Source organism: Arachis hypogaea, chromosome 15 (assembly GCF_003086295.3).
Source record: "Arachis hypogaea cultivar Tifrunner chromosome 15, arahy.Tifrunner.gnm2.J5K5, whole genome shotgun sequence".
NCBI classification, from domain to species: domain Eukaryota; kingdom Viridiplantae; phylum Streptophyta; class Magnoliopsida; order Fabales; family Fabaceae; genus Arachis; species Arachis hypogaea.
Window position 1 is genome coordinate 82,503,017 of NC_092050.1, and position 26,316 is coordinate 82,529,332.

Consider the following 26,316-nt stretch of genomic DNA (forward strand, 5'->3'; position numbering starts at 1 on the left):
GATCCTTGATTTGTTTAATTCTATATGTCCATTATTCCTTGTATACATACATTTATATGATTGAGGCCATTGTTTCATAAAGTTCACTTACCCAAATAGCCTACCTTTTACCTTCCATTGTTAGCCAATTTTGAGTCTATGCTTGATGGGATATTTTCGTAGAGAAACGAATTTCTCCAAAACACCCAAATCTAACCGGCAAGTGCACCGGGTCGCATCAAGTAATAATAACTCACGGGGGTGAGGTCGATCCCACAGGGATTGAAGGATTGAGCAATTTTAGTTTAGTGGTTGATTTAGTCAAGCGAATCAAGAATTGGTTGAGAGATTTGTGATTTGCAGAATTTAAATTGCATAGAAAGTAAAGGAAATTGATGAATTGCATGAAATTAAAGAGAACTGGAATTTAAAGTGCTGAATCTTAAAGAGCAAGAAATTAAATGGCAGAAACTTAGAACGCAAGAAATGTAAATTGCAGAATCTTAAAGTGCAAGAAATTTAAATGGCTTGAATTGTAAAGGGAATTGGGAGTTGGATTTGCAGGAATTAAACAAGGAAAAGTAAATTGCAACAAACAGAGAAGTAAAGGATGTCTTGAATCAAACCGGATCTTAAAACAGAAATGTAAATAAGCATGAAAACAGTAAACAGGGAATGGGAAATGGGAAATCCGGATCTCAGGACCCAAGAGACTAGAAAACCAAGTCTAGATCTCAATGCCTTCCTAGATCCAACAAGAACAATTGCAAAGGAAATGTAGATTGCAAAGAAAGTAGATGAAGAAGAAAGTAACCGAAACTGAAATTCAATTAATCAGAAAATTAAACAAGATCCCAAGGTGAGATTGAAACAGAATTTCTTCAACTCTCCACCCAAAATCCAAGACAAGAAAAGTAAAGAGTGCTGGGCAAGAACAAGGAAGAAGAGAGATCAATTCTCCTCCCAAATTCTCTTGAATTAAAACAACAATGCTAAGAAAAATAAAAGTGAGCTCCAAGCAAAACCGAAAAGAAAGCTATTCTGCCAAACTCAAAAGGAAGCTCCCTTAAAACTTAAATTCAAATCTATTTATACACTTTCTTCAAATGGTCTTCAAGCCTTCAATTGGGCCTTTGCTCTTGGTGGAATTGGGTTGAGAGAGGCCTTGGTTGATTGCTCTTGGAGTTTGGAGAAGAACCGAATTGAACCGGGTTGGAATCATGAAAGCTTGAGTAAAAGTTGGAGTAAAAGTTAGGGGTCTAAGTTGGAATCATGAAAATCTACCCAATTGGCTTGCTTTTGGCTCAAGTAAGTGCATAATTCTATTGAAAACAAAAGAAAAAGGCTAGTGAAACTAGGCTAAGATGACTTGTCATCAATGCTTAACCCAATTGTTCCTTATTTTAGCACATTACAAGCCTAAAGCGAAAAACAATAAGTGTCCCTTGTTTGGATATTTGATTAGCTTAGGCTAGTGAGAGTACTTATTATTCAAGTTGGGGAGATTTGGGAACATTTGTTGGAATAAAAGGGTGTTTTGTATTCTATATTTGGGAATTGGGTACATGCTCATGTATTAATCAAATGTTAGACCTTATGCATTGATGTTCTTGTATATAGTTTGAAAGAAAGAAAAAAAAAACAAAAATGAGAAAAACAAAAGAAAAAGAAAATTGAATATGAGAAGAAAAGAAAAGAAAGAAAAAAAATATAGAAAAAAAAGGAAAGAAGAAAAAGAGAAAAGCAATAAAAAGGGGACAAAATGCCCCAAAGTAAAGTTCAATAAGAATCAATGCATAAGTGTTGTGAAATGGAAAGGAAATGCATGAGTATGTGAAAAAGTGAATTATGGGTAGTTAGGTTAGCTTTGAAGTTGTATAGGTTGTTATCTAGGTTAGGTGGGAAAGTCTAAGTTAATCAAAGATTCAAATTCTAGTCCATTTAACCATATTTGACCCTACCTTGACCCTGGCCCCATTACAACCTTTGAGAAAGTCCTCATGATAATTGTATGCATGCATTGAATAATTGTTGATTGTTAGATGAAGAACAAATCTTGAAAAGCATGATTAGGGGAGGATTGAGTGAATCAACCCCTAAACACATGAGTGACTAGAGCGGATACACATCCGGTGAAGGTTCGATTGCTCAATTACATGCTTTCACCATAATCATCCCCTTTCATGCAAGTTTGTAAAACTTTTTGATAATTCAATACAATTGTGGGTTTGGTTTGGTTTGATTCCTATTGCTTTAGCCCTTATGCTTGCATATGTTTTCTTGGAAGTTAATTTGTTTTGACCAAGCATTCACATTCATGTAGATAGTTAAATTTAGATAGTTTGCATATAGTCTAGTTGCATTGAATAAATGTCATACCCCTTATTTCCTTCTTGGTTTAGCATGAGGACATGCTATGGTTAAAGTGTGGGGAGGTTGATAAACCCCATTTTTAGTGTTTATCTTGAGTTGAATTTAGAATATTTTATCAAATTTTCTTCACATTTATTCAATGAGATAGCATGGTTTTGTGATTCTTCCTTAATTTGTGCTTAAATATGAAAACATGCTTTTAGACCCTTAATTTGATCATTTTAATCTTCCTTTGATTCCACTAGATGCCTTGATGTGTTCGTTAGTGATTTCAGATTGAAAAGGCTAGGAAAGGATCAAAGGAGTGAAGAGAAAGCATGCAAAGTGGAGAAATCATGAAAAGCCAAAGATTTGGGATGCACTCATCCATGCGCACGCGCAATGGACGCGCACGCGTGGATCATAAAACTCCAGGGACGCGCACGCGTGCTATATGCATACGCGTCGGTGTTGGCACGTGATTTTTAAGTGAAATCATGCCTGGCAAATTGAGAGGTGCCCCTGGCCTAGTTTGGAGCTGAATTTTGGCGAGAAAAGGTTAAAAGGACCAAGGATTGAAGGGGAAAGCATCACATCAATCACTTTACACATTAGGAATTAGTTTAGTGAATGCTTTAGTTTAGTTTCTAGAGTGAGAAGCTCTCTCTTCTCTCTAGGATTTGGATTAGGTTTAGGTTAATAAGCTTAGATCTAGGTTTTAATTTATGCTTACATCTACTTCTACCTTTCAATTCTTTGTTGCTACATCTTGTTCTTCTATTCTCTTTTTGTAATTTCCTCTATTTTATCTCTATACTTTGTTGTTGATCTATTCTTGTTCCTTTTATTTTCTTTTAATGCAATTTGAGGTAATTCATGTTAATTGTGATTTCTTTGATTGTTGTTGTTGATTCTTTACAATAAGTTATTTTTAGATTTCATTCTTGTTGTCTATTTACTATGCTTTCCTTTTATACCTTCCAAATGTTTGTCAAAATGCTTGAGGGGATGTTAGAGTAGAATTTTATGTTCTTGGCTTGGGAAGGTGGTGCACGAATTGTGAATCACACTTTTCACAACGCGTACCACTAACCAGCAAGTGCACTGGGTCGTCCAAGTAATACCTCACGTGAGTAAGGGTCGAATCCCACGAAGATTGTTGGTTTGAAGCAATCTATGGTTATCTTGTAAATCTTAGTCAGGAAGTCAATTATGTTTATCAGTTGAATTGCGAATAAACAATAGAGCATGGATTAAAGGTTACTTGTTATGCAGTAATGGAGAATATGTTGGAGTTTTTGGAGATGCTTTGTCTTCTGAATCTTTGCTTTCCTCTGTCTTCTTGTTCACGCACGCACGTCCTCCTATGGCAAGCTATGTGTTGGTGGATCACCGTTGTCAATGGCTACCTTCCATCCTTCCAGTGAAAACTACGCTCACGCGCTCTGTCACAGCACGGCTAATCACCGGTTGGTTCTCGATCCGGTTGGAATAGGATTTATTATCCTTTTGCATCTGTCACTAACGCCCAGCCTTCAGGAGTTTGAAGCTCGTCACAGTCATTCAGTCCTTGAATCCTACTCGGAATACCACAGACAAGGTTTAGACTTTCCGGATTCTCATGAATGCCGCCATCAATTCTAGCTTATACCACGGAGATTCTGATTAAGAGATCTCAGAGATACTCATTCAATCGGATATAGAACGGAGGTGGTTGTCAGGCACACGTTCATGGTTTGAGGAAGATGATGAATGTCACTGATCATCACCTTCATCACAGTTAAGCGCGAATGAACATCTTAGATAGGAACAAGCGTGTTTGAATAGAAAACAGAAATACTTGCATTAATTCATCGAGACACAACAGAGCTCCTCACCCCCAACAATGGGGTTTAGAGACTCATGCCGTCAGAGAATACAAAGTTTAGATCTGAAATGTCATGAGATACAAAATAAGTCTCTAAAAGTTGTTTAAATATTAAACTAGTAGCCTAGGTTTACAAAAATTGGATAAACTATGATGGATGATGCAGAGATCCACTTCTGGGGCCCACTTGGTGTGTGCTGGGGCCCACTTGGTGTGTGCTGGGGCTGAGACTTAAGCAATTCACGTGCAGAGGCCATTTGTGGAGTTGAACGCCAGTTTTTATGCCAGTTTGGGCGTTCAACTCCAGCTTTTGATCCTTTTCTGGCGCTGGACGCCAGAATTGGGCAGAGGACTGGCGTTGAACGCCAGTTTACGTCATCTATCCTTGTGCAAAGTATGGACTATTATATATTGCTGGAAAGCCCTGGATGTCTACTTTCCAACGCAATTGGAAGCACGCCATTTGAGTTCTGTAGCTCCAGAAAATCCACTTTGAGTGCAGGGAGGTCAGAATCCAACAGCATCAACAGTCCTTTTTCAGCCTGAATCAGATTTTTGCTCAGCTCCTTCAATTTCAGCCAGAAAAATACCTGAAATTACAGAAAAACACACAACTCATAGTAAAGTCCAGAAATATGAATTTTTCCTAAAAACTAATAGAAATACACTAAAAACTAACTAAACATACTCAAAACTATATGAAATTAACCCCAAAAAGCGTATAAAATATCCGCTCATCACAACACCAAACTTAAACTGTTGCTTGTCCTCAAGCAACTAGACAAATAAAATAGAAGACTAATAAGTTGAGAAGCAATAATATCTCAGAGTTTTTGAGTGAAGCTCAGATTCTAATTAGATGAGCGGGACTAGTAGCTTTTTGCTTCTGAACAGTTTTGGCATCTCACTTTATCCATTGAAGCTCAGAGTGATTGGCATCTATAGGAACTTAGAACTCAGATAGTGTTATTGATTCTCCTAGTTCAGTGTGATGATTCTTGAACACAGCTTCTTTATGAGTCTTGGCCGTGGCCCTAAGCACTTTGTTTTCCAGTATTACTACCGGATACATAAATGCCACAGACACATAACTGGGTGAACTTTTTCAGATTGTGACTCAGCTTTGCTAAAGTCCCCAATTAGAGGTGTCCAGAGTTCTTAAGCACACTCTTCTTTTTGCTTTGGACCTTGACTTTAACCGCTCAGTCTCAAGTTTTCACTTGACACCTGCACGCCACAAGCACATGGTTAGGGACAGCTTGGTTTAGCCGCTTAGACCAGGATTTTAGTCCTTTAGGCCCTCCTATCCACTGATGCTCAAAGCCTTGGGATCCTTTTTATTTGCCCTTGCTTTTTGGTTTTAAGAGCTTTTGGCTTTTTCTGCTTGCTTTTTTTTTTTTTTTTGCAAGCTTTGTTCTTTGCTGCTTTTTCTTGCTTCAAGAATCATTTTTATGATTTTCAGATTATCAATAACATGTCTCATGTTCATCATTCTTTCAAGAGCCAACATATTTAACAGTCTTAAACAACAAATTCAAAAGACATATGCACTGTTCAAGCATTCATTCAGAAGACAGAAAGCATTGCCACCACATTTAACAATTAAATTTCTTTTATTAAACTCGAAATTTTATTGCTTCTTATCAAAAGATCTACTATTTTATTCATGTTTAATGATGATGAGAAAAAAAACTATAGCTTAATTGGAGATAAAATCAAATAGATACTAATTACTATTATATGACTTCTAAGGTAAACTTTTTATAAGGACACTGTCACAGGTTAAGGCAGAAATTGGAAATTAACAACCTTTATTCTGGGGGTACGGGGGTTCCTCTGAACCTTGGGATGCTTGGTATTACAAGAGAAGACTTTTGGCGCTTCAGTTCCCTTAAGTCACGTCCCTGCTCCTCTTGTTCTTTAAACATATGGGTCAGCATTTGACTGTGTTCCTTCTGTTGTTTTATTATTTGCTCCATAGCTGCTTTGGTGATTGACTTTTCAATTAGGATATATTCAGTTATTCCCATCTTGACTCCAGCGTCCTTGCAGAGCAGAGAAATCACGCTTGGATAAGCCAACCTGGCCTCTTTTGAATTTTTGTTCGCAATCTTATAGAGTTCAGTGGAAATCAGCTGATGAACCTCCACTTCCTTCCCCATCATGATGCAATGAATCATCACTGCTCTTTTAACTGTGACTTCAAAACGGTTGCTAGTGGGCAACAAAGAACGCCCAATGAAGTCCAGCCATCCTCTGGCAACTGGTTTGAGATCCTCTCTCTTGAGTTGATTTGGGACGCCCTTTGTGTTGGTGGTCCACCTGGCTCCAGGGATACATATGTCCTCTAGAATCTTATCCAGGCCAATGTCTGCTCTCATCATCCTCCTGTTGAAGGAGTCTGGATCATCCTTTAGCTGAGGTAGCTTTATTCTTGATCTTGTCATGTATGAACAATCTTTCCCCTGACCATGGTCCGAAATTCGTAGCAGGCAGTTCCAGATAGTCTTTGCTTGTCAGTCTGCCACATATTAGCATAGAACTCCTGGACCATGTTCCTTCCTACTTTCGTTTCAGGATTAGCTAGGACTTCCCAGTTCCTGATTCGAATTTGCTCCTGGATCTCCGGATATTCATCTTCTTTCAGATCAATCTAACTTCCGGGATCACTGATCTCAGACCCATTACTTTAAGATAATGGTCTGAATGTTCTTTAGATAAGAACTTCCCTTGATTCCAAAGTGGTTTTGGAACGCTCTCTTTCTTGCCTCTTGGAGTGGATTGTTTTCTTTGGGAGCCATGATCTTAGTGATTTCGGATAAACACACCAAACTTAGAGGTTTGCTTGTCCTCAAGCAAAAGAAAAGAAAGGAGAGGGATAGAAGGAGATCGAGGTGCACTTGGTGATGGAGGAGGGGGGAGGCGAACCCAATTTTAAAGGGGTGGGGGGGTGGGTTTTCGAAAATTGGAAAGATAAGATAAAAAGATTGAGTTGAAAAAGATAAGATAGAAGATATAGTGTAATTTTGAAAAGATAGGATAGATTTTTGAAAAAGATAAATTTGGATTTTGAAAAAGATAATATGAAGATTTGAAAAAGATATGGATTAGTTGAAAAGATTTTTGAGTGAAAAAGATAGATTTGTTTTCAGAAAAGATTTTGAAAAGAGTTGGATTGAAATGGAAAGATGGATTTTTAGAAATTAAGGATTTTAGAAATCAGGGTTCTTGACATGTTCATGTAAAAATCATGCCTTGAAGCATAAAATTTGAAATTAAAATGGAAATACGTGTGGGATAAATGGATTTGGCTCCTCCCTGTCTTCCTGGCGTTTGAACGCCCAAACACTGCTTGTTTTGGGCGTTCAGCGCCCAAATGCTGATCTCCTGGGCGTTCAGCGCCCAGTTGCTGCCATTCCTGGCGTTCAACGCCCAGTGGGTGGCCATTTCTGGCGTTGAACGCCCAAATTGCTACCATTACTGGCGTTCAGCGCCCAGTGGATGCCCATTTTGGGCGCTGAACGCCCAAAATGCCCCTTTACTGGCGTTTTCTTGCCATTGAGCTCCTATCTCTGTTTTGTGTGCAATTCCTTCTGTAACCCTGTAAACTTATGCAAATGATTCTTTACCTTAGTGTCAGTGAACTTTATATAAACAAATAAAAAAAAAAATAGGGCAAAATGCTTAGAGGATTATGCCCCATGGCTGGGTTGCCTCCCAGCAAGCGCTTCTTTATTGTCTTTAGCTGGACCTTGCTGAGCTTTTAATCTAGCTTCAGCCTTGAGCATTCTTGCTCAATGTTGCCTTCAAGATAATGCTTGATTCTCTGTCCATTGACAATGAACTTCTTATCAGAATCAATATCTTGAAGCTCCACATAACCATATGGTGACACACTTGTAATCACGTATGGTCCCCTCCACCGGGATTTCAGTTTCCCGGGGAATAGCCTGAGTCTAGAGTTAAACAACAGGACCTTCTGTCCTGGTTCAAAGATTCTAGATGACAGCTTTCTGTCATGCCATTTTTTTTATTTTTCTTTATAAAGCTTGGCATTTTCGAAAGCTGTGAATCTGAATTCCTCTAGCTCATTTAGCTGGAGCAATCGTTTTTCTCCTGCTAATTTGGCATCAAAGTTTAGGAATCTGGTTGCCCAGTAGGCTTTATGTTCCAGTTCCACGGGCAGGTGACATGCCTTACCATACACAAGTTGGTATGGAGAGGTCCCTATAGGGGTCTTGAATGCTGTTCTGTAAGCCCACAGAGCATCATCCAAGCTCCGTGCCCAATCCTTTCTACGGGTATTTACTGTCCGTTCCAGGATTCTCTTTAATTCTCTATTAGAGACTTCAGCTTGCCCATTGGTTTGTGGATGATATGGGTGGCACTTGTGGCGAATTCCATACCGAACCATGGCAGAGTAAAGCTGTTTATTGCAGAAGTGAGTGCCCCCATCACTGATTAGTACTCTAGGGACACCAAACCTGCTAAAGATATGTTTCTGGAGGAACTTCAGCACTGTTTTAGTATCATTGTGGGTGTGGCAATAGCCTCAACCCATTTTGATACATAGTCAACTGCCACCAGAATATAAGTGTTTGAGTATGATGGTGGGAAAGGTCCCATGAAGTCAATTCCCCATACATCAAACAACTCTATTTCCAAGATTCCTTGTTGAGGCATGGCGTAACCATGAGGCAGATTACCAGCTCTTTGGCAACTGTCACAATTACGTACAAACTCTCGGGAATCTTTATAGAGTGTGGGCCAATAGAAGCCACATTGGAGGACCTTGGTGGCTGTTCGCTCACCTCCGAAATGGCCTCCATATTGAGATCCATGGCAATGCCATAGGATTCTCTGTGCTTCCTCTCTGGGGACACACCTACGGATAATTCCGTCTGCACATCTCTTAAAGAGATAGGGTCATCCCACAAGTAGTACTTTGCATCAGTAACTAATTTCTTCTTTTGTATTCTATTGTACTCCTTGGGTATGAACCTTGCAGCTTTATAGTTTGCAATATCGGCAAACCATGGTGCTTCCTGAATGGCAAATAGATGCTCATCAGGAACGTCTCAGAGATCTCAAGAAAGGGGAGGGACGTCCCTTCCACTGGCTCTATCCGGGACAGATGATCAGCTACTTGGTTCTCTGTCCCTTTTCTGTCTCTTATTTCTATATCAAACTCTTGCAGAAGCAATACCCATCTGATGAGCCTGGGTTTTGAATCCTGCTTTGTGAGTAGATACTTAAGAGCAGCATGGTCAGTGTACACAATCACCTTTGATCCTACTAAGTAGATCTGAACTTGTCAATGGCGTAAACCACTGCAAGTATTCTTTTCTGTGGTTGTGTAATTTTTCTGGGCATCATTTAGAACGCGACTGGCATAATAAATGACATGCAGAAGCTTGTCATGCCTCTGTCCCAATACTGCACCAATGGCATGATCACTGGCATCACACATTAGCTCAAATGGTAATGTCCAGTCTGGTGCAGAAATGACTGGTGCTGTGACCAGCTTAGCTTTCAGCGTTTCAAACGCCTGCAGGCATGCTGTGTCAAACACAAATGGCGTGTCAGCAGCTAGCAGATTGCTTAGAGGTTTTGCGATTTTTGAAAAATCCTTTATAAACCTCCTATAGAATCCTGCATGCCCAGAAAGCTTCTGATTGCCTTAACATTGGCAGGTGGTGGTAATTTTTCAATTACCTCTATTTTTGCTTGATCCACCTCTATTCCCTTGTTTGAGATTTTATGCCCAAGAACAATTCCTTCAGTCACCATGAAGTGACACTTTTCCCAGTTTAAAACTAGGTTGGTTTCTTGGCATCTTTTCAGAACAAGTTTCAGGTGATCAAGACAGGAGCTGAATGAGTCTCCATATACTGAGAAGTCATCCATGAAGACTTCCAGAAATTTTTCCACCATGTCAGAGAAAATAGAGAGCATGCATCTCTGGAAGGTTGCAGGCGCATTACATAGCCCAAATGGCATCCTTCTATAAGCAAACACTCCAGATGGACATGTGAATGCTGTTTTCTCTTGATCCTGGGGATCCACTGCAATCTGGTTATAGCCTGATAGCCATCCAAAAAGCAGTAATAATCATGACCTGCTAGTCTCTCTAGCATCTGGTCTATGAATGGTAAAGGAAAATGATCCTTTCTGGTGGCTGTATTGAGCCTTCTGTAGTCAATACACATGCGCCACCCTGTAACTGTTCTTGTAGGAACCAGTTCATTTTTTTCATTATGAATCACTGTCATGCCTCCCTTTTTTGGGACGACTTGAACAGGGCTCACCCAGGGGCTATCAGAAATGGGATAAATAATCCCAGCCTCTAGTAATTTGGTGACCTCTTTCTGCACCACTTCCTTCATGGCTGGATTTAGCCGCCTCTGTGGTTGAACCACTGGTTTGGCATTATCCTCCAATAGGATTTTGTGCATGCATCTAGCTGGGCTTATGCCCTTAAGGTCACCTATGGACCACCCAAGAGCTGTCTTGTGTGTCCTTAGCACTTGAATAAGTGCTTCCTCTTCCTGTGAATTTAAAGCAGAGCTTATGATCACTGGAAAAGTGTCACCTTCTCCCAGAAATGCATATTTCAAGGATGGTGGTAGTGGCTTGAGCTCGGGTTTAGGAGGTTTTTCCTCTTTCAGAAGAAAGTTCAGAGGCTCTTTCATGTCCTCTGAATCCTCCAAATCAGGCTGAACATCTTTAAAGATGTCTTCCAACTCTGATTCGAGACTCTCAGCCATGTTGATCTCTTCTACCAAAGAGTCAATGAGATCAACTTTCATGCAGTCTGTTGATGTGTCTGGATGCTGCATGGCTTTGACAGCGTTCAACTTAAACTCATCATCATTGACTCTCAGGGTTATTTCCCCCTGTTGGACATCAATGAGGGATCGTCCAGTTGCTAGGAAGGGTCTTCCTAGAATGAGAGTAGCACTCTTGTGCTCCTCCATTTCCAGCACAACAAAGTCAGTGGGAAAGGCGAATGGCCCAACTCTGACAATCATGTCCTCAATCACGCCTGATGGGTATTTAGTGGAACCATCAGCAAGTTGGAGACATATCCGGGTTGGTTTAACTTCTTCAGTTAAGCCAAGCTTCCTGATAGTGGATGCAGGTATCAGGTTGATGCTTGCCCCAAGATCGCATAAAGCTGTCTTGGTGCAATCACCTTCTAATATGCATGGTATCAGAAAACTCCCAGGGTCTTTAAGCTTTTCAGGAAAGCTTTTCAGAATGACTGCACTGCATTCTTCAGTGAGGAGAACTCTTTCTGTTTCTCTCCACTCCTTTTTATGACTCAAGATCTCTTTCATGAACTTGGCATAAGAAGGTATTTGCTCAAGTGCCTCTGCAAATGGAATCTTTATTTCAAGAGTCCTTAGATAATCTGCAAAGCGAGCAAATTGCTTATCCTGCTCCTCTTTCCGGAGTTTTTGAGGATAAGGTATCTTGGCTTTATATTCCTCAACCTTAGTGGTTAAAGAAGCCTTTTTAGAGGGGTTGTTATCAGCACTTGTGTGTGTCTGATCCCTCACTGGCAATTGAGTGCCAGAGTCAGAAGCTGGAGTGACGTTAGACGCCAGCTCACTGTCTGTTCCTGGCGCCTGAACGCCAGAAATGTGCCCATTTTGGGCGTTCAACGCTGGATTCTGCCCCATTTGGGCGTTCAACGCCAGATTCTTGCCCATTTCTGGCGTTGAACGCCAATCCTGCCTTGTTTCTGGCGCTGAACGCCAGTTTTGGGCATGGTCTGGGCGTTCAGCGCCAGCCTTCCACCCATTTTCTGGCGTTTTAGTGCCAGAATTATTTTTCCCTGGGCTCTTACTGTCCTCAGGTGAATCTTTGGTGGGTCGCTCATTTCTTGAATTTTTGATGCCTTGAGGTGGGGTATTTAATGTTTTCCCACTTCTTAATTGAACTGCTTGGCATTCTTCTGCTATTTGCCTTGATAGCTGCTGCTTTGTTTGCTTAAACTGTTCGTCCATATGTATATTAGCTATCCTTGTCTCCTGTAGCCTGTCCTTGAATTCAGCTAGCTGCTTTGTTAGAAAATCCAATTGCTGATTGAATTCAGCAGCTTGTTTTACAGTACTGAATTCAGCAGTTACTGTTTTAACCTCTTCATTCATGGAAGGGTTGCTGCTTAGATACAGATGCTGATTCCTGGCAACTGTATCAATGAGCTCTTGAGCCTCTTCAATTGTCTTTCTCATATGGATAGATCCACCAGCTGAGTAATCTAGAGACATCTGAGCTCCTTCTGCAAGCCCATAGTAGAAGATGTCTAACTGAACCCACTCTGAAAACATTTCAGAGGGGCATTTTCGTAGCATCTCTCTGTATCTCTCCCAGGCATCATAAAGAGATTCATTATCTCCTTGTTTAAAGCCTTGGATGTCCAGCCTTAGCTGTGTCATCCTTTTTGGAGGAAAATACTGATTCAGGAATTTTTCTGTCAGCTGTTTCCATGTTCTTATGCTGGCCTTAGGTTGGTTATTTAACCACCTCTTAGCTTGATCTTTTACAGCAAATGGAAACAGTAATAGTCTGTAGACATCCTGATCTATTTCCTTATCATGTACTGTGTCAGCAATTTGTAAAATTGTGCCAGAAACTCTGTAGGTTCTTCCTGTGGAAGACCGGAATACTGGCAACTTTGCTGCACCATGATAATGAGCTGAGGATTCAACTCAAAGCTACTAACTCCAATGGAGGGTATGCATATGCTACTCCCATATGAAGCAGTAGAGGGGTTAGAATATGACCCCAGAGTCCTCCTGGACTGTTCATTTCCACTTATGTCCATGATGGATATATGGATATAACTTGGACTGATTTATCTTTTTATTTATTTTATTTTATAAGAAGTAAATACTTAAATAAAATAAAAAACTAAAAAGAATTTGAATTTTGAATAAATTTTTTTTCGTAAAAAAATAAAAATAATTAGTTAAAAAAAAGAAATTTTGAAAAAGAGGGAAGATATTTTCGAAAATTAGAGAGAGAGAGTTAGTTAGGTAGTTTGAAAAAGTTAAGAAACAAACAAAAGTTAGTTGTTAGTTGAAACAAATTTTGAAAAGATAAGAAGTTAGGAAGTTAGAAGAGATATTTGAAAAGATATTTTTGAATTTAGTGAGGAGAGAGAAAAACAATAAGATAGTACAAGATTTAAAATTTTTAGATCTAATGCTCCTTGTTTTGAAAATTTGGAGGGAAAACACCAAGGAACACCAAACTTAAAAATTTTAAGATCAAGACACAAGGAAAACTCAAGAACACTTTGAAGACTCACAAGAACACAAGAACATGAAGAAAGAACACCAAACTTAAAATTTTAGAAAACCAAACCAAAATTTTCGAAAACCAAAGGGAAATCAACAAGAAAACACCAAACTTAAAGTTTGGCACAAGATTTAATAGAAAAATATTATTTATGAAAAAGAAGGTTTTGAAAAGAATATAAAAGACTCTAACCCAATTACCAAGAACACAGATTAACGCTCTAGCCAAATGAGTTATGAAATTTCAAAATTTTAAGAAAGATTATTTTGAAAACACCAAACTTAAAGTTTGGCACAGGATTTAACAGAAAAATTATTTTTGAAAAAGGTTTTAAAAAATATGATAGCCAATTACCATGAACATAAACACCACGTTCTAATAACTGAGCTATAAATTTAAAGTGTTTTAACAAGGGATAAATAATAAAAGACTCTAAACCAAAAAGAAAATTTTTCCTAATCTAAGCAACAAAATAAACCGTTAGTTGTCCAAACACGAACAATCCCCGGCAACGGCGCCAAAAACTTGGTGCACGAATTGTGAATCACACTTTTCACAACGCGTACCACTAACCAGCAAGTGCACTGGGTCGTCCAAGTAATACCTTACGTGAGTAAGGGTCGAATCCCACGGAGATTGTTGGTTTGAAGCAATCTATGGTTATCTTGTAAATCTTAGTCAGGAAGTCAATTATGTTTATCAGTTGAATTGTGAATAACCAAGAGAGCATAAATTAAAGGTTACTTGTTGTGCAGTAATGGAGAATATGTTGGAGTTTTGGAGATGCTTTGTCTTCTGAATCTCTGCTTTCCTCTGTCTTCTGATTCACGCACGCACGTCCTCCTATGGCAAGCTGTGTGTTGGTGGATCACCGTTGTCAATGGCTACCTTCCATCCTTCCAGTGAAAACTACGCTCACGCGCTCTGTCACAGCACGGCTAATCACCGGTTGGTTCTCGATCCGGTTGGAATAGGATTTATATCCTTTTGCATCTGTCACTAACGCCCAGCCTTCAGGAGTTTGAAGCTCGTCACAGTCATCAATCCTTGAATCCTACTCGGAATACCACAGACAAGGTTTAGACTTTCCGGATTCTCATGAATGCCGCCATCAGTTCTAGCTTATACCACGGAGATTCTGATTAAGAGATCTCAGAGATACTCATTCAATCGGATATAGAACGGAGGTGGTTGTCAGGCACACGTTCATGGTTTGAGGAAGGTGATGAATGTCACGGATCATCACCTTCATCACAGTTAAGGCGAATGAACATCTTAGATAGGAACAAGCGTGTTTGAATGGAAAACAGAAATACTTGCATTAATTCATCGAGACACAGCAGAGCTCCTCACCCCAACAATGGGGTTTAGAGACTCATGCCGTCAGAGAATACAAAGTTTGATCTGAAATGTCATGAGATACAAATAAGTCTCTAAAAGTCGTTTAAATACTAAACTAGTAGCCTAGGTTACAAAATATGATGGACTATGATGGATGATGCAGAGATCCACTTCTAGGCCACTTGGTGTGCTGGGCCACTTGGTGTGTGCTGGGCTGAGACTTAAGCAATTCACGTTCAGAGGCCATTTGTGGAGTTGAACGCCAGTTTTGTGCCAGTTTGGGCGTTCAACTCCAGTTTTGATCCTTTCTGGCGCTGGACGCCAGAATTGGGCAGAGGACTGGCGTTGAACGCCAGTTTACGTCGTCTATGCTTGTGCAAAGTATGGACTATTATATATTGCTGAAAGCCCTGGATGTCTAATTTCCAAGCAATCGAAGCACGCATTTCGAGTTCTGTAGCTCCAGAAAATCCACTTTTAGTACACGGAGGTCAGAATCCAACAGCATCAGCAGTCCTTTTCAGCCTGAATCAGATTTTGCTCAGCTCCTTCAATTTCAGCCAGAAAATACCTGAAATTACAGAAAACACACAACTCATAGTAAAGTCCAGAAATATGAATTTTTCTAAAAACTACTGGAATAAACTAGAAACTAACTAAAACATACTCAAAACTATATGAAATTAACCCAAAAAGCGTATAAAATATCCCACACAGCTTGCCATAGGAGGACGTGCGTGCGTGAACAGAAGACAGAGGAAAGCAAGATTCAGAAGACAAAGCATCTCCAAAACTCCAACATATTCTCCATTACTGCATAACAAGTAACCTTTAATTATGCTCTATTGGTTATTCGCAATTCAACTGATAAACATAATTGACTTCCTGACTAAGATTTACAAGATAACCATAGATTGCTTCAAACCAACAATCTCCGTGGGATTCGACCCTTACTCACGTGAGGTATTACTTGGACGACCCAGTGCACTTGCTGGTTAGTGGTACGCGTTGTGAAAAGTGTGATTCACAATTCGTGCACCAAGTTTTTGGCGCCGTTGCCGGGGATTGTTCGTGTTTGAACAACTGACGGATTATTTTGTTGCTTAGATTAGGAAAAATTCTTTCTTTTTGGTTTAGAGTCTTTTATTATTTATCCCTTGTTAAAACACTTTAATTTATAGCTCAGTTATTAGAACGTGGTGTTTATGTTCATGGTAATTGGCTATCATATTTTTAAAACCTTTTCAAAAATATTTTTCTGTTAAATCCTGTGCCAAACTTTAAGTTTGGTGTTTTCTTATTTTCTTAAAATTTTTGAAAATTTCCATAACTCATTTGGCTAGAGCGTTAATCTGTGTTCTTGGTAATTGGGTTAGAATCTTTTATATTCTTTTCAAAACCTTCTTTTTCTAAATAATATTTTTCTATTAAATTTGTGCCAAACTTTAAGTTTGGTGTTTTCCTGTTGATTTCCTTTGATTTTCGAAAATTTTGGTTTGGTCTTGATCTTAAAATTTTTAAGTTTGGTGTTCCTTGGTGTTTTCCCTCCAAATTTTTCGAAAACAAGGAGCATTAGATCTAAAAATTTTAAATCTTGTCTATCTATTGTTTTTCTCTTCCTCACTAAATTCAAAAATATCTTTTCTCTCTACTTCTAACAATTTTCAAAATTTAATAAAAAAATTTTTTTTTTAACTTTTCCAAATCATATCTTTTTTCAAAACTTTCTAACACTTTTTTCTTACTTTTTCGAAAATCATAATTTTTTTATTTTTATTTTTTTAAGTTTCTTCTTATAAAATAAAATAATAAAAAGTAAATCAGTCCAAGTTATATCCATATATCCATCATGGACATAAGTGGAATGAACAGTCCAGGAGGACTCTGGGGTCATATTCTAACCCCTCTACTGCTTCATATGGGAGTAGATCTGCATACCCTCCATTGGAGTCAGTAGCTTTGAGTTGAATCCTCAGCTCATTATCATGGTGCAGCAAAGTTGCCAGTATTCCGGTCTTCCACAGGAAGAACCTACAGAGTTTCTGGCACAATTTTTACAAATTGCTGACACAGTACATGATAAGGAAATAGATCAGGATGTCTACAGACTATTACTGTTTCCATTTGCTGTAAAAGATCAAGCTAAGAGGTGGTTAAATAACCAACCTAAGGCCAGCATAAGAACATGGAAACAGCTGACAGAAAAATTCCTGAATCAGTATTTTCCTCCAAAAAGGATGACACAGCTAAGGCTGGACATCCAAGGCTTTAAACAAGGAGATAATGAATCTCTTTATGATGCCTGGGAGAGATACAGAGAGATGCTACGAAAATGCCCCTCTGAAATGTTTTCAGAGTGGGTTCAGTTAGACATCTTCTACTATGGGCTTGCAGAAGGAGCTCAGATGTCTCTAGATTACTCAGCTGGTGGATCTATCCATATGAGAAAGACAATTGAAGAGGCTCAAGAGCTCATTGATACAGTTGCCAGGAATCAGCATCTGTATCTAAGCAGCAACCCTTCCATGAATGAAGAGGTTAAAACAGTAACTGCTGAATTCAGTACTGTAAAACAAGCTGCTGAATTCAATCAGCAATTGGATTTTCTAACAAAGCAGCTAGCTGAATTCAAGGACAGGCTACAGGAGACAAGGATAGCTAATATACATATGGACGAACAGTTTAAGCAAACAAAGCAGCAGCTATCAAGGCAAATAGCAGAAGAATGCCAAGCAGTTCAATTAGAAGTGGGAAAACATAAATACCCCACCTCAAGGCATCAAAAATTCAAGAAATGAGCGACCCACCAAAGATTCACCTGAGGACAGTAAGAGCCCAGGGAAAAATAATTCTGGCACTAAAACGCCAGAAAATGGGTGGAAGGCTGGCGCTGAACGCCCAGACCATGCCCAAAACTGGCGTTCAGCGCCAGAAACAAGGCAGATTGGCGTTCAACGCCAGAAATGGGCAAGAATCTGGCGTTGAACGCCCAAATGGGGCAGAATCCAGCGTTGAACGCCCAAAATGGGCACATTTCTGGCGTTCAGGCGCCAGGAACAGACAGTGAGCTGGCGTCTAACGTCACTCCAGCTTCTGACTCTGGCACTCAATTGCCAGTGAGGGATCAGACACACACAAGTGCTGATAACAACCCCTCTAAAAAGGCTTCTTTAACCACTAAGGTTGAGGAATATAAAGCCAAGATACCTTATCCTCAAAAACTCCGGAAAGAGGAGCAGGATAAGCAATTTGCTCGCTTTGCAGATTATCTAAGGACTCTTGAAATAAAGATTCCATTTGCAGAGGCACTTGAGCAAATACCTTCTTATGCCAAGTTCATGAAAGAGATCTTGAGTCATAAAAAGGAGTGGAGAGAAACAGAAAGAGTTCTCCTCACTGAAGAATGCAGTGCAGTCATTCTGAAAAGCTTTCCTGAAAAGCTTAAAGACCCTGGGAGTTTTCTGATACCATGCATATTAGAAGGTGATTGCACCAAGACAGCTTTATGCGATCTTGGGGCAAGCATCAACCTAATACCTGCATCCACTATCAGGAAGCTTGGCTTAACTGAAGAAGTTAAACCAACCCGGATATGTCTCCAACTTGCTGATGGTTCCACTAAATACCCATCAGGCGTGATTGAGACATGATTGTCAGAGTTGGGCCATTCGCCTTTCCCACTGACTTTGTTGTGCTGGAAATGGAGGAGCACAAGAGTGCTACTCTCATTCTAGGAAGACCCTTCCTAGCAACTGGACGATCCCTCATTGACGTCCAACAGGGGGAAATAACCCTGAGAGTCAATGATGATGAGTTTAAGTTGAACGCTGTCAAAGCCATGCAGCATCCAGACACATCAACAGACTGCATGAAAGTTGATCTCATTGACTCTTTGGTAGAAGAGATCAACATGGCTGAGAGTCTCGAATCAGAGTTGGAAGACATCTTTAAAGATGTTCAGCCTGATTTGGAGGATTCAGAGGACATGAAAGAGCCTCTGAACTTTCTTCTGAAAGAGGAAAAACCTCCTAAACCCGAGCTCAAGCCACTACCACCATCCTTGAAATATGCATTTCTGGGAGAAGGTGACACTTTTCCAGTGATCATAAGCTCTGCTTTAAATTCACAGGAAGAGGAAGCACTTATTCAAGTGCTAAGGACACACAAGACAGCTCTTGGGTGGTCCATAGGTGACCTTAAGGGCATAAGCCCAGCTAGATGCATGCACAAAATCCTATTGGAGGATAATGCCAAACCAGTGGTTCAACCACAGAGGCGGCTAAATCCAGCCATGAAGGAAGTGGTGCAGAAAGAGGTCACCAAATTACTAGAGGCTGGGATTATTTATCCATTTCTGATAGCCCCTGGGTGAGCCCTGTTCAAGTCGTCCCAAAAAAGGGAGGCATGACAGTGATTCATAATGAAAAAAATGAACTGGTTCCTACAAGAACAGTTACAGGGTGGCGCATGTGTATTGACTACAGAAGGCTCAATACAGCCACCAGAAAGGATCATTTTCCTTTACCATTCATAGACCAGATGCTAGAAGACTAGCAGGTCATGATTATTACTGCTTTTTGGATGGCTATCAGGCTATAACCAGATTGCAGTAGATCCCCAGGATCAAGAGAAAACAGCATTCACATGTCCATCCGGAGTGTTTGCTTATAGAAGGATGCCTTTGGGCTATGTAATGCGCCTGCAACCTTCCAGAGATGCATGCTCTCTATTTTCTCTGATATGGTGGAAAAATTTCTGGAAGTCTTCATGGATGACTTCTCAGTATATGGAGACTCATTCAGCTCCTGTCTTGATCACCTGAAACTTGTTCTGAAAAGATGCCAAGAAACCAACCTAGTTTTAAACTGGGAAAAGTGTCACTTCATGGTGACTGAAGGAATTGTTCTTGGGCATAAAATCTCAAACAAGGGAATAGAGGTGGATCAAGCAAAAATAGAGGTAATTGAAAAATTACCACCACCTGCCAATGTTAAGGCAATCAGAAGCTTTCTGGGCATGCAGGATTCTATAGGAGGTTTATAAAGGATTTTTCAAAAATCGCAAAACCTCTAAGCAATCTGCTAGCTGCTGACACGCCATTTGTGTTTGACACAGCATGCCTGCAGGCGTTTGAAACACTGAAAGCTAAGCTGGTCACAGCACCAGTTATTTCTGCACCAGACTGGACATTACCATTTGAGCTAATGTGTGATGCCAGTGATCATGCCATTGGTGCAGTATTGGGACAGAGGCATGACAAGCTTCTGCATGTCATTTATTATGCAGTCGCATTTTAAATGATGCCCAGAAAAATTACACAACCACAGAAAAGGAATTACTTGCAGTGGTTTACGCCATTGACAAGTTCAGATCCTACTTGTAGGATCAAAGGTGATTGTGTACACTGACCATGCTGCTCTTAAGTATCTATCACAAAGCAGGATTCAAAACCCAGGCTCATCAGATGGGTATTGCTTCTGCAAGAGTTTGATATAGAAATAAGAGACAGAAAAGGGACAGAGAACCAAGTAGCTGATCATCTGTCCCGGATAGAGCCAGTGGAAGGGACGTCCCTCCCCTTTCTTGAGATCTCTGAGACGTTCCTGATGAGCATCTATTTGCCATTCAGGAAGCACCATGGTTTGCCGATATTGCAAACTATAAAGCTGCAAGGTTCATACCCAAGGAGTACAATCGAATACAAAAGAAAAATTAGTTACTGATGCAAAGTACTACTTGTGGGATGAGCCCTATCTCTTTAAGAGATGTGCAGACGGAATTATCCGTAGGTGTGTCCCCAGAGAGGAAGCACAGAGAATCCTATGGCATTGCCATGGATCTCAATATGGAGGCCATTTCGGAGGTGAGCGAACAGCCACCAAGGTCTCCAATGTGGCTTCTATTGGCCCACACTCTATAAAGATTCCCGAGAGTTTGTACGTAATTGTGACAGTTGCCAAAGAGCTGGTAATCTGCCTCATGGTTACGCCATGCCTCAACAAGGAATCTTGGAAATAGAGTTGTTTGATGTATGGGGAATTGACTTCATGGGACCTTTCCCACCATCATACTCAAACACTTATATTCTGGTGGCAGTTGACTATGTATCAAAATGGGTTGAGGCTATTGCCACACCCACAATGATACTAAAACAGTGCTGAAGTTCCTCCAGAAACATATCTTTAGCAGGTTTGGTGTCCCTAGAGTACTAATCAGTGATGGGGGCACTCACTTCTGCAATAAACAGCTTTACTCTGCCATGGTTCGGTATGGAATTCGCCACAAGATAGCCACCCATATCATCCACAAACCAATGGGCAAGCTGAAGTCTCTAATAGAGAATTAAAGAGAATCCTGGAACGGACAGTAAGTACCCGTAGAAAGGATTGGGCACGGAGCTTGGATGATGCTCTGTGGGCTTACAGAACAGCATTCAAGACCCCTATAGGGACCTCTCCATACCAACTTGTTATGGTAAGGCATGTCACCTGCCCGTGGAACTGGAACATAAGCCTATTGGGCAACCAGGTTCCTAAACTTTGATGCCAAATTAGCAGGAGAAAAATGATTGCTCCAGCTAAATGAGCTAGAGGAATTCAGATTCACAGCTTTCGAAAATGCCAAGCTTTATAAAGAAAAATAAAAAAAATGGCATGACAGAAAGCTGTCATCTAGAATCTTTGAACCAGGACAGAAGGTCCTGTTGTTTAACTCTAGACTCAGGCTATTCCCCGGGAAACTGAAATCCCGGTGGAGGGGACCATACGTGATTACAAGTGTGTCACCATATGGTTATGTGGAGCTTCAAGATATTGATTCTGATAAGAAGTTCATTGTCAATGGACAGAGAATCAAGCATTATCTTGAAGGCAACTTGAGCAAGAATGCTCAAGGCTGAAGCTAGATTAAAAGCTCAGCAAGGTCCAGCTAAAGACAATAAAGAAGCGCTTGCTGGGAGGCAACCCAGCCATGGGGCATAATCCTCTAACATTTTGCCCTATTTTTTTTTTATTTGTTTATATAAAGTTTACTGACACTAAGGTAAAGAATCATTTGCATAAGTTTACAGGGTTACAGAAGGAATTGCACACAAAACAGAGATAGGAGCTCAATGGCAAGAAAACGCCAGTAAAGGGGCATTTTGGGCGTTCAGCGCCCAAAATGGGCATCCACTGGGCGCTGAACGCCAGTAATGGTAGCAATTTGGGCGTTCAACGCCAGAAATGGCCACCCACTGGGCGTTGAACGCCAGGAATGGCAGCAAATGGGCGCTGAACGCCCAGGAGATCAGCATTTGGGCGCTGAACGCCCAAAACAAGCAGTGTTTGGGCGTTCAAACGCCAGGAAGACAGGGAGGAGCCAAATCCATTTATCCCACACGTATTTCCATTTTAATTTCAAATTTTATGCTTCAAGCATGATTTTTACATGAACATGTCAAGAACCCTGATTTCTAAAATCCTTAATTTCTAAAAATCCATCTTTCCATTCAATCCAACTCTTTTCAAAATCTTTTCTGAAAACAAATCTATCTTTTTCACTCAAAAATCTTTTCAACTAATCCATATCTTTTTCAAATCTTCATATTATCTTTTTCAAAATCCAATTTATCTTTTTCAAAAATCTATCCTATCTTTTCAAAATTACACTATATCTTCTATCTTATCTTTTTCAACTCAATCTTTTTATCTTATCTTTCCAATCTTTCGAAAACCCACCCCCCACCCCTTTAAAATTGGGTTCGCCTCCCCCCTCCTCCATCACCAAGTGCACCTCGATCTCCTTCTATCCCTCTCCTTTCTTTTCTTTTGCTTGAGGACAAGCAAACCTCTAAGTTTGGTGTGTTTATCCGAAATCACTAAGATCATGGCTCCCAAAGGAAAACAATCCACTCCAAGAGGCAAGAAAGAGAGCGTTCCAAAACCACTTTGGAATCAAGGGAAGTTCTTATCTAAAGAACATTCAGACCATTATCTTAAAGTAATGGGTCTAGATCAGTGATCCCGGAAGTTAGATTCGATCTGAAAGAAGATGAATATCCGGAGATCCAGGAGCAAATTCGAATCAGGAACTGGGAAGTCCTAGCTAATCCTGAAACGAAAGTAGGAAGGAACATGGTCCAGGAGTTCTATGCTAATATGTGGCAGCTGACAAGCAAAGACTATCTGGAACTGCCTGCTACGAATTTCGGACCATGGTCAGGGGAAAGATTGTTCATAAAGACAAATAAAGCTACCTCAGCTAAAGGATGATCCAGACTCCTTCAACAGGAGGATGATGAGAGCAGACATTGGCCTGGATAAGATTCTAGAGGACATATGTATCCCTGGAGCCAGGTGGACCACCAACACAAAGGGCGTCCCAAATCAACTCAAGAGAGAGGATCTCAAACCAGTTGCCAGAGGATGGCTGGACTTCATTGGGCGTTCTTGTTGCCCACTAGCAACCGTTTGAAGTCACAGTTAAAAGAGCAGTGATGATTCATTGCATCATGATGGGAAGGAAGTGGAGGTTCATCAGCTGATTTCCACTGAACTCTATAAGATTGCTAACAAAAATTCAAAAGAGGCCAGGTTGGCTTATCCAAGCGTGATTTCTCTGCTCTGCAAGGACGCTGGAGTCAAGATGGGAATAACTGAATATATCCTAATTGAAAAGTCAATCACCAAAAAAAAAAAAAAAAAAAAAAAAAAAAAAAAAATAATCACCAAAGCAGCTATGGAGCAAATAATAAAACAACAGAAGGAACACAGTCAAATGCTGACCCATATGTTTAAAGAACAAGAGGAGCAGGGACGTGACTTAAGGGAACTGAAGCGCCAAAAGTCTTCTTGTAATACCAAGCATCCCAAGGTCAGAGGAACCCCCGTACCCCCAGAATAAAGGTTGTTAATTTCCAATTTCTGCCTTAACCTGTGACAGTGTCCTTATAAAAAGTTTACCTTAGAAGTCATATAATAGTAATTAGTATCTATTTGATTTTATCTCCAATTAAGCTATAGTTTTTTTTCTCATCATCATTAAACATGAATAAAATAGTAGATCTTTTGAATAAGAAGCAATAAAATTTCGAGTTTAATAAAAGAAATTCTAATTGTTAAATGTGGTGGCAATGCTTTCTGTCTTCTGAATGAATGCTTGAACAGTGCATATGTCTTTTGAATTTGTTGTTTAAGACTGTTAAATATGTTGGCTCTTGAAAGAATGATGAACATGAGACATGTTATTGATAATCTGAAAATCATAAAAATGATTCTTGAAGCAAGAAAAAGCAGCAAAGAACAAAGCTTGCAAAAAAAAAAAAAAAGCAAGCAGAAAAAGCCAAAAGCTCTTAAAACCAAAAGCAAGGGCAAATAAAAAGGATCCCAAGGCTTTGAGCATCAGTGGATAGGAGGGCCTAAAGGACTAAAATCCTGGTCTAAGCGGCTAAACCAAGCTGTCCCTAACCATGTGCTTGTGGCGTGCAGGTGTCAAGTGAAAACTTGAGACTGAGCGGTTAAAGTCAAGGTCCAAAGCAAAAAGAAGAGTGTGCTTAAGAACTCTGGACACCTCTAATTGGGGACTTTAGCAAAGCTGAGTCACAATCTGAAAAGGTTCACCCAGTTATGTGTCTGTGGCATTTATGTATCCGGTAGTAATACTGGAAAACAAAGTGCTTAGGGCCACGGCCAAGACTCATAAAGAAGCTGTGTTCAAGAATCATCACACTGAACTAGGAGAATCAATAACACTATCTGAATTCTAAGTTCCTATAGATGCCAATCACTCTGAGCTTCAATGGATAAAGTGAGATGCCAAAACTGTTCAGAAGCAAAAAGCTACTAGTCCCGCTCATCTAATTAGAATCTGAGCTTCACTCAAAAACTCTGAGATATTATTGCTTCTCAACTATTAGTCTTCTATTTTATTTGTCTAGTTGCTTGAGGACAAGCAACAGTTTAAGTTTGGTGTTGTGATGAGCGGATATTTTATACGCTTTTTGGGGATAATTTCATATAGTTTTGAGTATGTTTAGTTAGTTTTTAGTTATTTCTATTAGTTTTTAGGAAAAATTCATATTTCTGGACTTTACTATGAGTTGTGTGTTTTTCTGTAATTTCAGGTATTTTTCTGGCTGAAATTGAAGGAGCTGAGCAAAAATCTGATTCAGGCTGAAAAAGGACTGCTGATGCTGTTGGATTCTGACCTCCCTGCACTCAAAGTGGATTTTCTGGAGCTACAGAACTCGAAATGGCGTGCTTCCAATTGCGTTGGAAAGTAGACATCCAGGGCTTTCCAGCAATATATAATAGTCCATACTTTGCACAAGATAGATGACGTAAACTGGCGTTCAACGCCAGTCCTCTGCCCAATTCTGGCGTCCAGCGCCAGAAAAGGATCAAAAGCTGGAGTTGAACGCCCAAACTGGCATAAAAACTGGCGTTCAACTCCACAAATGGCCTCTGCACGTGAATTGCTTAAGTCTCAGCCCCAGCACACACCAAGTGGGCCCCAGCACACACCAAGTGGGCCCCAGAAGTGGATCTCTGCATCATCCATCATAGTTTATCCAATTTTGTAAACCTAGGCTACTAGTTTAGTATTTAAACAACTTTTAGAGACTTATTTTGTATCTCATGACATTTCAGATCTAAACTTTGTATTCTCTGACGGCATGAGTCTCTAAACCCCATTGTTGGGGGTGAGGAGCTCTGTGTGTCTCGATGAATTAATGCAAGTATTTCTGTTTTCATTCAAACACGCTTGTTCCTATCTAAGATGTTCATTCGCGCTTAACTGTGATGAAGGTGATGATCGTGACATTCATCACTTCCTCAAACATGAACGTGTGCCTGACAACCACCTCCGTTCTATATCGATTGAATGAGTATCTCTAGATTCTTAATCAGAATCTCCGTGGTATAAGCTAGAACTGATGGCGGCATTCATGAGAATCCGGAAAGTCTAAACCTTGTCTGTGGTATTCCGAGTAGGATTCAAGGATGAATGACTGTGACGAGCTTCAAACTCCTGAAGGCTGGGCGTTAGTGACAGATGCAAAAGGATAGTAAATCCTATTCCAACCGGATCGAGAACCAACCGGTGATTAGCCGTGCTGTGACAGAGCGCGTGAGCGTAGTTTTCACTGGAAGGATGGAAGGTAGCCATTGACAACGGTGATCCACCAACACACAGCTTGCCATAGGAGGACGTGCGTGCGTGAACAGAAGACAGAGGAAAGCAGAGATTCAGAAGACAAAGCATCTCCAAAACTCCAACATATTCTCCATTACTGCAAACAAGTAACTTTAATATGCTCTTGTTATTCCAATTCAACTGATAAACATAATTGACTTCCTGACTAAGATTTACAAGATAACCATAGATTGCTTCAAACCAACAATCTCGTGGATCGACCCTTACTCACGTAGGTATTACTGGACGACCAGTGCACTTGCTGGTATGTACGCGTGAAAAGTGTACAATTC